We start from the raw sequence: 12,482 nt of genomic DNA on the forward strand, positions 1-12,482 counted from the left end.
AAAGAGGAGTTATTCTTACTTCTAATGATCTGAACTTTATTTCTCAACTCCTAATATTGAGCAAATTACACTCATTGGAGCTAATTACAGTCACTGGAGCATTTGACAAAGGCTTTGAAAAAGCACCCGCGAGTACCAGTCGTGGCAAGTGACACTGGCTGCTGGTAAGCTTTCTTGACTTGGACATTCATTTTTGCCAACACATGGCTAACGTAATAACAAACCAAAAAATATCTTCCAAATCTATTCATTGTAAAATAATGATTACCTCTTGCTATTATCATTCACCTGATGATAAGACAAGATGTGAACAAAAATATTTTTGCTAATGTGGGATTGGGGTCCCTGGGTTGCCGGTTTGGTTGGGAGGGGGTCCCCGAGCAAGAAAAGGTTGAGGACCCCCGCTGTAGCCTACTAAATAGACTTAACAATGTATTTTGTGCACAAGCAAGAGCTAAATGCTTAAACACTTGATATGTGGTTCCCATTATAACAATATAATTTCTTGGCCCATGACACCTGTAATTATGTCACTTGTCTCATAGCTAGAGCTTTGAGATTACTACGGTTGTTTTATTATCAACACTGCCATTACATAGCATGCCGGTATATCATTTCTGTGTCATTTCTGATTATTTACTTACCTTGAAATGAGCAATAAATCATCTGTGTGTGTCTCAACTGAGTTGTACTTTGTTTGACACGTGGTCCAAGAACAGAACGAGAGAGTGAGATTTGAGAGTGTGAGCAAAACACAAAGAGAGCCAGAGATATGGAGAGAGAGATAAAGTGTMCCCCTGGAGAAATGCTCAGATCCACGCGCTGAGAACACCTCATTGGGCTACAACTGTCCTTCCTAACCTCATACCTGCTCTGTGGGAAGAGCCTTCAACACTACTCTGAGGCAGCCAGACAATCTTGGAGGGTGGAGGCCAAGCTTTTCTTTCAGTGCAGCCTTACGTTTTTATAACAGACTCCTGGGTCCATCTCAGAGGTAGGAGTGCTGGTTTAGGAGCTTCCCATTATGATCCAACTACAAGTCCAAACTGATCCTGAATACACGCCCAGGAGACACTATGGCCCAGTCCCAAACAGCTCCCTCACCCCTACCCAATGCCCATGTTGCAGACCTTTCATGGTCTGGAAAGGAATTAGCAGCAGAGCAGCACAATAAGGCAGAAACTCCATCCAGCCAATCATAAGGCAAGGTGGAGCTATTACCATGCTATTACAATGTAGCTGATACCAGACAAAGTATAGATCTGCGAGGGGGAATCAAGAAAGAAGGCCGGATGTATATTGATAGGGTCTAAGATTTGGATTAGCAACCTCACTCCCCAGGTTGAAATGTCTTCACTCGCTCTTTTCAAATGGCTAGCTTCACAAATGATCCCTGGTTTGAGCCCAGTGAGGAACAGGGAAGGAATCTATACTTTTAAGTAGCCATAGTGATGGCTGTTACACCTATAGTATGTTGACCCACCACCTACGCTGCATGCTAATGGTGGACATGACCTGCAAACAGTACAAAACCCACGTAAGATCCAAGGGGCGTCCTGTTGAAAATACATATAGTGAAATGTCATATTTGTGCTGCCCACATGATAAACAAACCAGCAGCAGGCAGGCAGGCAGGGTGACAAAATAACCAGATTTCAGCCCATCCTGACTACTGTTCCTGTAACTATCTACCCACAACAACACAGCTGACAGACAATGTCTGTCTTTCCCTGGGAAACCTGATCATTTTGCCCATGTAGGGATTAACCAGGCAGGGTCAATGTTGAAGGGAGTAAGCTTACATGTTTGTCTCTGTGGAATATATCAGTAGAAAGCTGCTGACATGGTTCTCAACAGTAACACCGTTTTTGTTTAAACCCACTGGAGTCGATGTGGTGCGGTTTTAACCAATCAGCATTCAGGATTAGACCCACCCGTTGTATAATTTGCTCTAGGATGCTCACGAGCCTTACCAGACTCATCTGAAGGTCCCCGTTACCAGTTAAGAAATATTATGGAAGTATATATGGAGGTAGTTTACTGACAAAAATAAAGGTTTCAATACATATAAAATAGAAATAGCTTCCTGATCTTTTTTATAACTTTCAGATATAGGACAGACACTTCAGAACAAACTTCCTTTCGATTTTTCTGTTGTTCCGTGTAGTGAATATGTTATTCAATGCATTTGTATGGGCTAGTAGCAGTAAGGCCAAATTCAATGTTTAATCATGTTACGGCAGATTTCCTCCACTTCCTCCACTTCCTCCACAGATCCTGGCTGACTGGCGGCTCTGGCAGATCCTGGCTGACTGGCGGCTCTGGCAGATCCTGGCTGACTGGCGGCTCTGGCAGCTCCTGGCTGACTGGCAGCTCCTGGCTGACTGGCAGCTCCTGGCTGACTGGCTCTGGCACGTCCTGTCTGGCGGACGGCTCTGGCTGCTCCTGTCTGGCGACGCTCTGGCTGCTCCTGTCTGGCGGACGGCTCTGGCTGCTCTGTCTGTGCGGGACGCTCTGGCTGCTCCTGTCTGGCGGGACGCTCTCGCTGCTCCTGTCTGGCGGACGGCTTCTGGTGCTCCTGTCTGCGGACGGGCTCTGGCTGCTCCTGTCTGGCGGACGGCTCTGGCTGCTCCTGTCTGGCGACGCTCTGGCTGCTCCTGTCTGGGGACGGCTCTGGCTGCTCCTGTCTGGCGGACGGCTCGGGACAGACGGACAGCTCTGACGGCTCGGGACAGACGGACAGCTCTGACGGCTCGGGACAGACGGACAGCTCTGACGGCTCGGGACAGACGACAGCTCTGAGCTCGGGACAAACGGACAGCTCTGACGGATCGGGACAGACGGGCAGCCTGCGGTCGGGAACGACGGGCAGCTCTGACGGCTCGGGACAGACGGGCCTCAGATGACGCTGGGCAGCAGGCAGCTCAGACAGCGCTGGGCAGGCAGGCAGTTCAGGCAGCACTGGGCAGGCAGGCAGCTCAGGCAGCGCTGGGCAGGGAGGCAGTTCAGGCAGCGCTGGGCAGGCAGGTACACCTGTAGGAGGAGACGGAGAGACAGCCTTGTGCGGGGGGCTGCCACCGGAGGACTGTACGTGGAGGTGGCACCGGATATACCGGACCGTGAAGGAGGACACGCGCTCTTGAGCACCGAGCCTGCCCAACCTTACCAGGTTGAATGGTCCCCGTAGCCCTGCCAGTGCGGCGAGGTGGAATAACCCGCACTGGGCTATGCTGGCGAACCAGGGACACCATTTGTAAGGCTGGTGCCATGTACGCCGGCCCGAGGAGACGCACTGGAGACCAGATGCGGTTGGGCGGCTTCATGACACCCGGCTCGATGCGCCAACCTAGCCCTACCAGTGCGGCGAGGTGGAATAGCCCGCACTGGGCTAAGCACGCGTACTGGTAAGCACGCGTACTGGGCTAAGCACGCGTACTGGGACACCGTGCGCTCCACCGCATAACACGGTGTCTGACCAGTACGACGCCCCTCACTCCACGGTAAGCACGGGGAGTTGGCTCAGGTCTCCTACCCGGCTTTGCCACACTCCGCGTGTGCCCCCCCCCCCCTTGATACTTCAAGAGGTCTTAAATTCAAAATCAAATAGCTTTATGATCCTTGGTATGACCGAATTAAAACAATTCCATATGTTAGCTTAGTACCTGGGACTAAGGAACTATACTGAACAAAAATATAAATGCAACATGTAAAGTGAGCTGAAATATAACATCCCAGAAATTTGTCTGCAGAGCTGTCATCAAGCCTAAGGGTGGCTATTTGAAGAATTTCAAATATAAAATATATTTTGATTTGTTTAACACTTTTTTGGTTACTACATGATTCCATATGTGTTATTTCATAGTTTTGATGTKTTCACTATTATTCTACAATGTAGAAAATAGTAAAACAATTGAGAAAAACTTTTGACCGGTAGTGTATACATGAACTATGGAAACGTAGTATTTTGATGCTAGAACAGGGTGAGATAAATATGATGAGATAAAATTCAATAAATATCATATTGTTTGGCACATTAMCTACGATATTCATTGCCAACTTTAATTACACCTTTCATTTCAGAGAATAAAAAGTCTAAAACCCAGTCTCCTTGGATCTCCAAAACATGTTTGTAGGAAAAAAGCATATCAACACAATCTCTTTTTGCCTGCCAACAACCCACCACTCCACACAGACTCACAAATGCTCGACCATAGCACCAAGCTAAACCAACACACTATGAACACACACCTTCTAACCACAAACACACACACACACACAACCGCACACACTCTCTCTCTCTCCCCACCCTGTGGTGGCTTCTTGTTGTAAGCACAGTGATATTCTGACCAACTGCAGAATCCTATTCTTTACAGCCGATGACATCAGTGACATGTAAAGCTCTCTGGCATTGTCCAGTCTATTGGAGCTCTTTAGTAATTTAATCGTCAGTTAAATGGCCATGGGCTACAGGGATAAAAACTAAAGTCAGCAACTGGTCAGCAAATCACAATTGAAAGCTTTAAATAGGGGAATTMCTCCGTAAGCAATGCATGCTGGGGGCATTGTGGAGCTGCTGCTCAGGCAGAGGGGAGGCAACTAGGAGAGATGTAGTGGTTTGAATATATTTAATACAGTCTCATTATGGGATCTGTAAATATTACATCTGTTCTAAACTAGACAGAGAGAGAGAGAAAAAAATACTCTAGAATTACACACAAATAAAATACCTTATAACGTAATCCATTTGTAAACAGCTTTTAGGCTGGGTTTCTGTACAGCACTTTGTGACATCAGCTGATGTAAGAAGGGCTTTATAAATACATTTGATTGATTGATTGAACTGGGGAATATAAGTGGATTTAATTCAGAGTCACCTGAATGATCTTTGCGGACCAAGCTCCAAGCTAATGCAAACAGAGCGTAGGCTGTCGAATCAAATGCCACAGTGTGTAAAATCTGAAATGTGATTGACTGGAGATATACTAGTAAACCCCTGAATGTGATTCATATCTAGATGTAAGCTCAGCTTGATCTTTTCAACTAGGCTTTCAGTATGGAGCACTACTACCATATTATACTTTTGTGATATAGCCCTGAGTTTTTCCTGGCCACGTTACCCGACCAGGGAAAAGTCCGGGTCCTGTAGTTATAAGCTATAAATAAGTAGGCCCTGGAGTTTGTCCCGGTCAGATCAGGTGGTCAGGAAACATTCAGGCCCTACTTTTTTATAGGATCCCTTGGTTAGCTATGAGGGCAAACGGTCCGTAGCAGCCCAGCGAAAGGGGTCAGGAGCAGGCCAGAGAGAATAGACAGAGAGAGACAGTGATACTGTCACCCAGTGTGCCCATACTGTCTGAATGAGAAGCATCTGAAACAATTACAATGGGTATGTGAAAGTGCTACTTGCTGGGCAGGGGTGGAGTGTACGGATTCAGTGTACTCAGCAAAACTGATGCTTGTTATTGATACTCATACATACAGTTTGTGTAATAGTTATTGATAATATTACTTCTAAAGGTATGATATTTGAAGAAGAACACATGAGAGTATTTTCCAATTGGTTATGGAAAAAGTTTCCCTTTATACAAAAAGCTCTGGAATTGATGAAATTTTGAAGGAAATTAGATGTTAAATAAATAATAAAACCCAGGTGATATTTAGGACCAGAGTATTTCATGAATAGTAATTGTGTCGATATATTGAACAATATCAACTGACCTATCACTAACTAGTGTCACAACACTAACTAGTGTCTCCTGAACCGCTCCTGTCTCAGCCTCCAGTATTTATGCTGCAGTAGTTGTGTCGGGGGGTAGGGTCAGTTGGTTACCTGGAGTACTTCTCCTGTCTTATCCAGTGTCCTGTGTGAATTTAAGTATGCTCTCTCTAATTCTCTCGTTCTCTCTTTCTCTCTGAGAACCTGAGCCCTAGGACCATACGTCAGGCCTACCGGGCATGATGACACCTTGCTGTCCCCAGTCCGCCTGGCCCTGTGCTGCTATTCCAGTTTCAACTGTTCTGCCTGTGGTTACGGAACCCCTACCTGTCCCAGACCTGCTGTTTTCAACTCTTAATGATCGGCTATGAAAAGCCAACTGAGATTTTATCCTGATTATTATTTGACCATGCTTGTCATTTATGAACATTTTGAAAATCTTGGCTCTCTCTAATTTTCTCCTTCTCTCTTTCTTTCTCTCGGAGGACCTGAGCCCTAGGACCATACGTCAGGACTACCGGGCATGAGTGACACCTTGCTGTCCCCAGTCCGCCTGGCCCTGCTGCTATTCCAGTTTCAACTGTTCTGCCTGCGTTACGGAACCCCTACCTGTCCCAGACCTGCTGTTTTCAACTCTTAATGATCGGCTATGAAAAGCCAACTGAGATTTATTCCTGATTATTATTTGACCATGCTTGTCATTTATGAACATTTGAAAATCTTGGCTCTCTCTAATTTTCTCCTTCTCTCTTTCTTCTCTCGGAGGACCTGGGCCCTAGGACACATGCGTCGGGTACTGCAGCCCGTGGTGTACTCCTTGCTGCCCCAGTCCCCTGGCCTTGCTCGCTATCCAGTTTCAGCCTGTTCTGCTGCGGTTATGGAGCCGTCACCTGTCCAGACCTTTGTTTTTCAACTCTTTGATGATCGGCATACTTATGAAAGCCAACTGAAAAGTTATTCAATGATTATTATTTGACCATGCTTGTCCTTATGAACATTTTTGAACATCTTGGCATAGTTTTCTGTTATAATCTCCACCCGGCACAGCCAGAAGAGGACTGGCCTACTTCCCATAGCCTGGTTTCTTCTCTAGGTTTCTTCCTAGGTTTTGGCCTTTCTAGGGAGTTTTTTCCTAGCCACCGTGCTTCTACACCTGCATTACTAGCTGTTTGGGGTTTTAGGCTGGGTGTCTGTACAGCACTTCGAGATATCAGCTGATGTAGCGAAGGGCTATTAAAATAAATTGATTGATTGATTGATTGATCCTAAGTTTACATGCGCACGGTATTCCGGATAGTAGCTCATATCCCGCTTAAGATCTTATTCTGGATAAGCTGTTTACACGCACCTTTGATATCCCACTCATGAGTATCCCTGTGTCCATGAATAAACAGAATATGCCTAATTTATGCCTAATTTAAATTAATATGGGTTAAATGGAATYGTAACTGAAATATGGACACTTACTGTAGGCCTATGAACTCTCATATGTAGCGCAATATAATATTAACTCCTGCATAATTATGCATTTCTTGCAGTAAAATTATACAACAAATGTCCATTTTGTCTCGGGAACAGGTGTGGAGAAATATGACCTTTTTCTTTCAGCATCTCTTTAGAAAATGTGAATGCGTGTGTAATGTGTTATCTTTGACACTGTTATGCAAGCAGACCGTATTTCAACCACATCTCAAATATGCACCCAAGATGAACTGAAGTCTTATCGAAAACGCGTTTCATCGCGTTCTCAGTTTTTTATTTTCTTGAACACATTTTGCACAGGACCAATCTTTCCACTGTTTTAGAGTTATTGTGTTTTCTCCCTGATCCCTAAACTAAACAGACAACTTTACCGGTGTTAACTAGATTACTAGCGCATTCATTCTATCGATCGGTTGTTTGCTAAGCCAGCTGGTGCTATCTCAGTCTCCCAGGAAGGCAATGGGCCGTTTCACTACAAAATGTAGGATCTTCATTTGATCACTCTTTTGTTGCTGAGAATTGTCCTGTCTTTTAAAAAGGCTTCTAACGTGTATAATTTACACTTAGAAAATTCAGACTTGATTTGCCCTAAAGAAAAATGTATCAACCCCMACAAAAATGTCCATTCATAATATTCCACATAATGATTCACATTTTTATTTATTTCCTGCAGTAGCAAACTGGCTCAAATTAAGATCCTACATCTGTATTACCACCACTTCCACTCAGTCCCTCAAGCTGCACTGTGTTTGTGGAAATCCTGTTTAATTAAACCCATCATAAAATAATTCACAATAATGTAACTGGCAAATTGTCCATCCTTTCACATTTGCATAACATAACTGTATTGGAAAAATCATGAATGGATTTTACTTAGCTGACATGTTATCATAAGTAGGCCAATGATGGAGTGTTATTATTTTAAAAAGATTCAAAGGCATGCACAGTCTTGTCAAGTATGCTTACTAAAACCCTTCTGGCAACAGTCCTATTAAATCCCCTTGGGAAGAGAGGGAACCTAATATTCAGGTTTCTCCTATTTTGGAAATAGGAGAAGGGTGCGCACACACACACACACAAACACACACACAGCATGAACTTTAGATCCTAGGTAAGATTGAGCAGTAATTCTGATACCTTGATGAATAAGGAGTACTGTATAGCCAGGCCTACATTTGGCTATTCAGTGGAGTTTATGTGTTTTGGTTTTGAATATAACTAGCTCCTCTGGTGGGGAGGTCGGGTTATGAACAGTAAACTCACAGTGTGCTGTGGGATGCTCCTGTAATCAGGTACCCTGGTGAGTGAGGGAGTATAGGCCTACATTTACTGTGGAGTTACAGTGGAGTTGATGTGTTTTGGTTTTTGAATATAACCAGTTATTCTGATGGGAAGTTTATGAATAGTGAACTCCCAGTGTGCTGTCTGTCTGTGGGATGTTCCTGTAATCAACCCCTCCCAGTGAGTGGAGGAACAGCTATCAGGGTAGGGTGTGCCATACGTGACAGAAACTGATAGTTCTGCTACCCCCCTCCCTCCTATCGTCCCTCACAGAAAGATGACCAAGAGAACACACACAGATAGTGACTACAGTCGATAGACAACTAGTTCTCACAGTCTCACGTCAGAATTAGACATTCATCCATGTTTCTCAAATTTCAAATTTCGGAGTTCTTCCAAATGTAAAAGTTTGAAGTGTTTAAGGTTAAGTTTAGGCATTAACTTCACATTTCTAAGGTTAGGGTTAAAGTTAGGAATTAACTCTGAGTGGTTAAGGTAAAGGTTAAGGGTTGGGATAGGCTTAAAACAAGAATAACTTTCTATTGCTGTGGCCAGTTTCCACATCATCTCCCGACGTCCTCAGAATTGTATTTTTATTTATTTATTTAACCTTTATTTAACTAGGCCGAAATGGATGGATGTTGAATACTGACTTGTATCATGAGTGACCTGGCTGAGACTCTATTAATCATGCATTGAGCTTTTGACATATGCTTATATTGTTTTATGCATTTCTTTTTGTTTTTTATGCTTATTTTTTTCAAAAGTTGTGGTATTTAACTATGGAAGAAGTAATATTTCATTTTGAAATAATTGTTATAGTGTGCTGAGAACATTTGATTGATTTGATTGATTGAATTGTATAGACACTTTTAATTATTGTCCTTATTTTTCACAATAGTGTCTGTTGGCAACATAACAATTATGTTTTTTTTAAATCGTGTAACCTTTTCATGATGAGCATGTCTAAAGACTGTGCTTGCTTGTTGAAACACAACCAATATATAAAATTGACAGTTCCAATACAGAATGACAGAGSACTGCAGATGTATTTACATAGTTCACTTGGCTTCCTTTTTTATAACCTTTCCTACATCAATACTGATCTCAAAAGTCTTGATGGGTGAGAGCTCCTACCAGAGCTCTTTAAGGAAAAGGGAGGAAGTAAAAGAAGCATTGACAGACTATTATGACACATGATTATTTACTCCCATCTAGTGGTCAAATATGCAACTACAGTATTATGTTTCTGTAAGGGTAGGTACTGTAAAGGGAGGAATGTATTGCTGTAGGTTGGACTGTGGAGAGAAAGAAGATCAAGATTTGTGAATTTCAAAATAATATATAGAAATATACATACCTAGGATCTCAAAACAAAATAACTTGCAGACTTGTTTTTGTGCTGCTGTGCGTTTTGTTGCCAACCTTACTTTGCTACCTGACAACTTTACGTTTTTATATTTTTTGTTTTTCCCTCACTCAATTTTTTCACTCTGTACGTTTAATCTGGACATGGTTCGTCAGGACTTCCAACAGCCGAAGCTAAGTAGTAACATTAACATGATGCCTTCTAATTGCAGTCGCTGTACTCATAGTATACAGGAGAACGATCGCCTTACGGCGAGGATAGCTGTGCTGCAAGCCCAGCTTCAGATGCAATRGTTAGGCAAGGGTAATTTTAGTGTAGGAAAGGATGAAACAGCGTCTGTGCCACCAGTAAGTACAGATAGTAACGTTAGTATAAATCCCCTCGCACAGTCCCTGCAGCCGGACAACTTTTTCATGGCTTCTGGAGGGAAATGCTGTAGGAATGCTCAACCGGTGTCGCTCATTCAGCCGACAGAAACYTTCAACCGGTTCTCCCCATTAAACAGTGAGTCGGAGTCAGAGGCCGAGCCTTCTCTGGTCTCTACTCCTCCCATTACGGGGTCTGAGACGCCGAAGGCTCCCACCATTAACTCTGACAAATTGAAAACCCTAGTCACTGGCGACTCCATTACCCGCAGTATTAGACTTAAAACGAATCATCCAGCGATCATACACTGTTTACCAGGGGGCAGGGCTACCGACYTTAAGGCTAATCTGAAGATGGTGCTGGCTAAAGCTAAAACTGGCGAGTGTAGAGAGTATAGAGATATTGTTTTTCCACGTCGGCACCAACGATGTTAGGATGAAACAGTCAGAGGTCACCAAGCGCAACATAGCTTCAGCGTGTAAATCAGCTAGAAAGATGTGTCGGCATCGAGTAATTGTCTCTGGCCCCCTCCCAGTTAGGGAGACTGATGAGCTCTACAGCAGAGTCTCACAACTCAATCGCTGGTTGAAAACTGTTTTCTGCCCCTCCCAAAAGATAGAATTTGTAGATAATTGGCCTTCTTTCTGGGACTCACCCACAAACAGGACCAAGCCTGGCCTGCTGAGGAGTGACGGACTCCATCCTAGCTGGAGGGGTGCTCTCATCTTATCTACGAACATAGACAGGGCTCTAACTCCCCTAGCTCCACAATGAAATAGGGTGCAGGCCAGGCAGCAGGCTGTTAGCCAGCCTGCCAGCTTAGTGGAGTCTGCCACTAGCACAGTCAGTGTAGTCAGCTCAGCTATCCCCATTGAGACCATGTCTGTGCCTCGACCTAGGTTTGGCAAAACTAAACATGGCGGTGTTCGCCTTAGCAATCTCACTAGAATAAAGACCTCCTCCATTCCTGCCATTATTGAAAGAGATCGTGATACCTCACATCTCAAAATAGGGCTACTTAATGTTAGATCCCTCACTTCKAAGGCAGTTATAGTCAATGAACTAATCACTGATCATAATCTTGATGTGATTGGCCTGACTMAKACATGMCTTAAGCCTGATGAATTTACTGTGTTAAATGAGGCCTCACCTCCTGGTTACACTAGTGACCATATKCCCCGRSCATCCCGCAAAGGCGGAGGTGTTGCTAACATTTACGATAGCAAATTTCAATTTACCAACAAAAAAAACGACGTTTTCGTCTTTTGAGCTTCTAGTCATGAAATCTATGCAGCCTACTCAATCACTTTTTATAGCTACTGTTTACAGGCCTCCTGGGCCATATACAGCGTTCCTCACTGTGTTCCCTGAATTCCTATCGGACCTTGTAGTCAGAGCAGATAATATTATATTTTTGGTGATTTTAATATTCACATGGAAAAGGACACAGACCCACTCCAAAAGGCTTTCGGAGCCATCATCGACTCAGTGGGTTTTGTCCAACATGTCTCTGGACCTACTCACTGCCACAGTCATACTCTGGACCTAGTTTTGTCCCATGGAATAAATGTTGTGGATCTTAATGTTTTTCCTCATAACCCTGGACAATCGGACCACCATTTTATTACGTTTGCAATCGCAACAAATAATTTGCTCAGACCCCAACCAAGGAGCATCAAAAGTTGTGCTATAAATTCTCAGACAACCCAAAGATTCCTTGATGCCCTTCCAGACTCCCTCTGCCTACCCAAGGACGTCAGAGGACAAAAATCAGTTAATCACCTAACTGAGGAACTCAGTTAACCTTGCGCAATACCCTAGATGCAGTTGCACCCRTAAAAACTAAAAACATTTCTCATAAAAACTAGCTCCCTGGTATACAGAAAATACCCGAGCTCTGAAGCAAGCTTCCAGAAAATTGGAACGYAAATGGCGCCACACCAAACTGGAAGTCTTCCGACTAGCTTGGAAAGACAGTACCGTGCAGTATCGAAGAGCCCTCACTGCTGCTCGATCATCCTATTTTTCCAAATTAATTCAGGAAAATTAGAACAATCCTAAATTTATTTTTGATACTGTCGCAAAGCTAACTAAAAACCAGCATTCCCCAAGAGAGGATGGCTTTCACTTCAGCAGTAATAAATTCATGAACTTCTTTGAGGAAAAGATCATGATCAATAGAAAGCAAATTACGGACTCCTCTTTAAATCTGCGTATTCCTCCAAAGCTCAGCTGTCCTGAGTCTGCACAACTCTGCCAGGACCTAGG

The sequence above is a fragment of the Salvelinus sp. IW2-2015 genome, linkage group LG4q.1:29, assembly GCF_002910315.2.
Source record: "Salvelinus sp. IW2-2015 linkage group LG4q.1:29, ASM291031v2, whole genome shotgun sequence".
NCBI classification, from domain to species: domain Eukaryota; kingdom Metazoa; phylum Chordata; class Actinopteri; order Salmoniformes; family Salmonidae; genus Salvelinus; species Salvelinus sp. IW2-2015.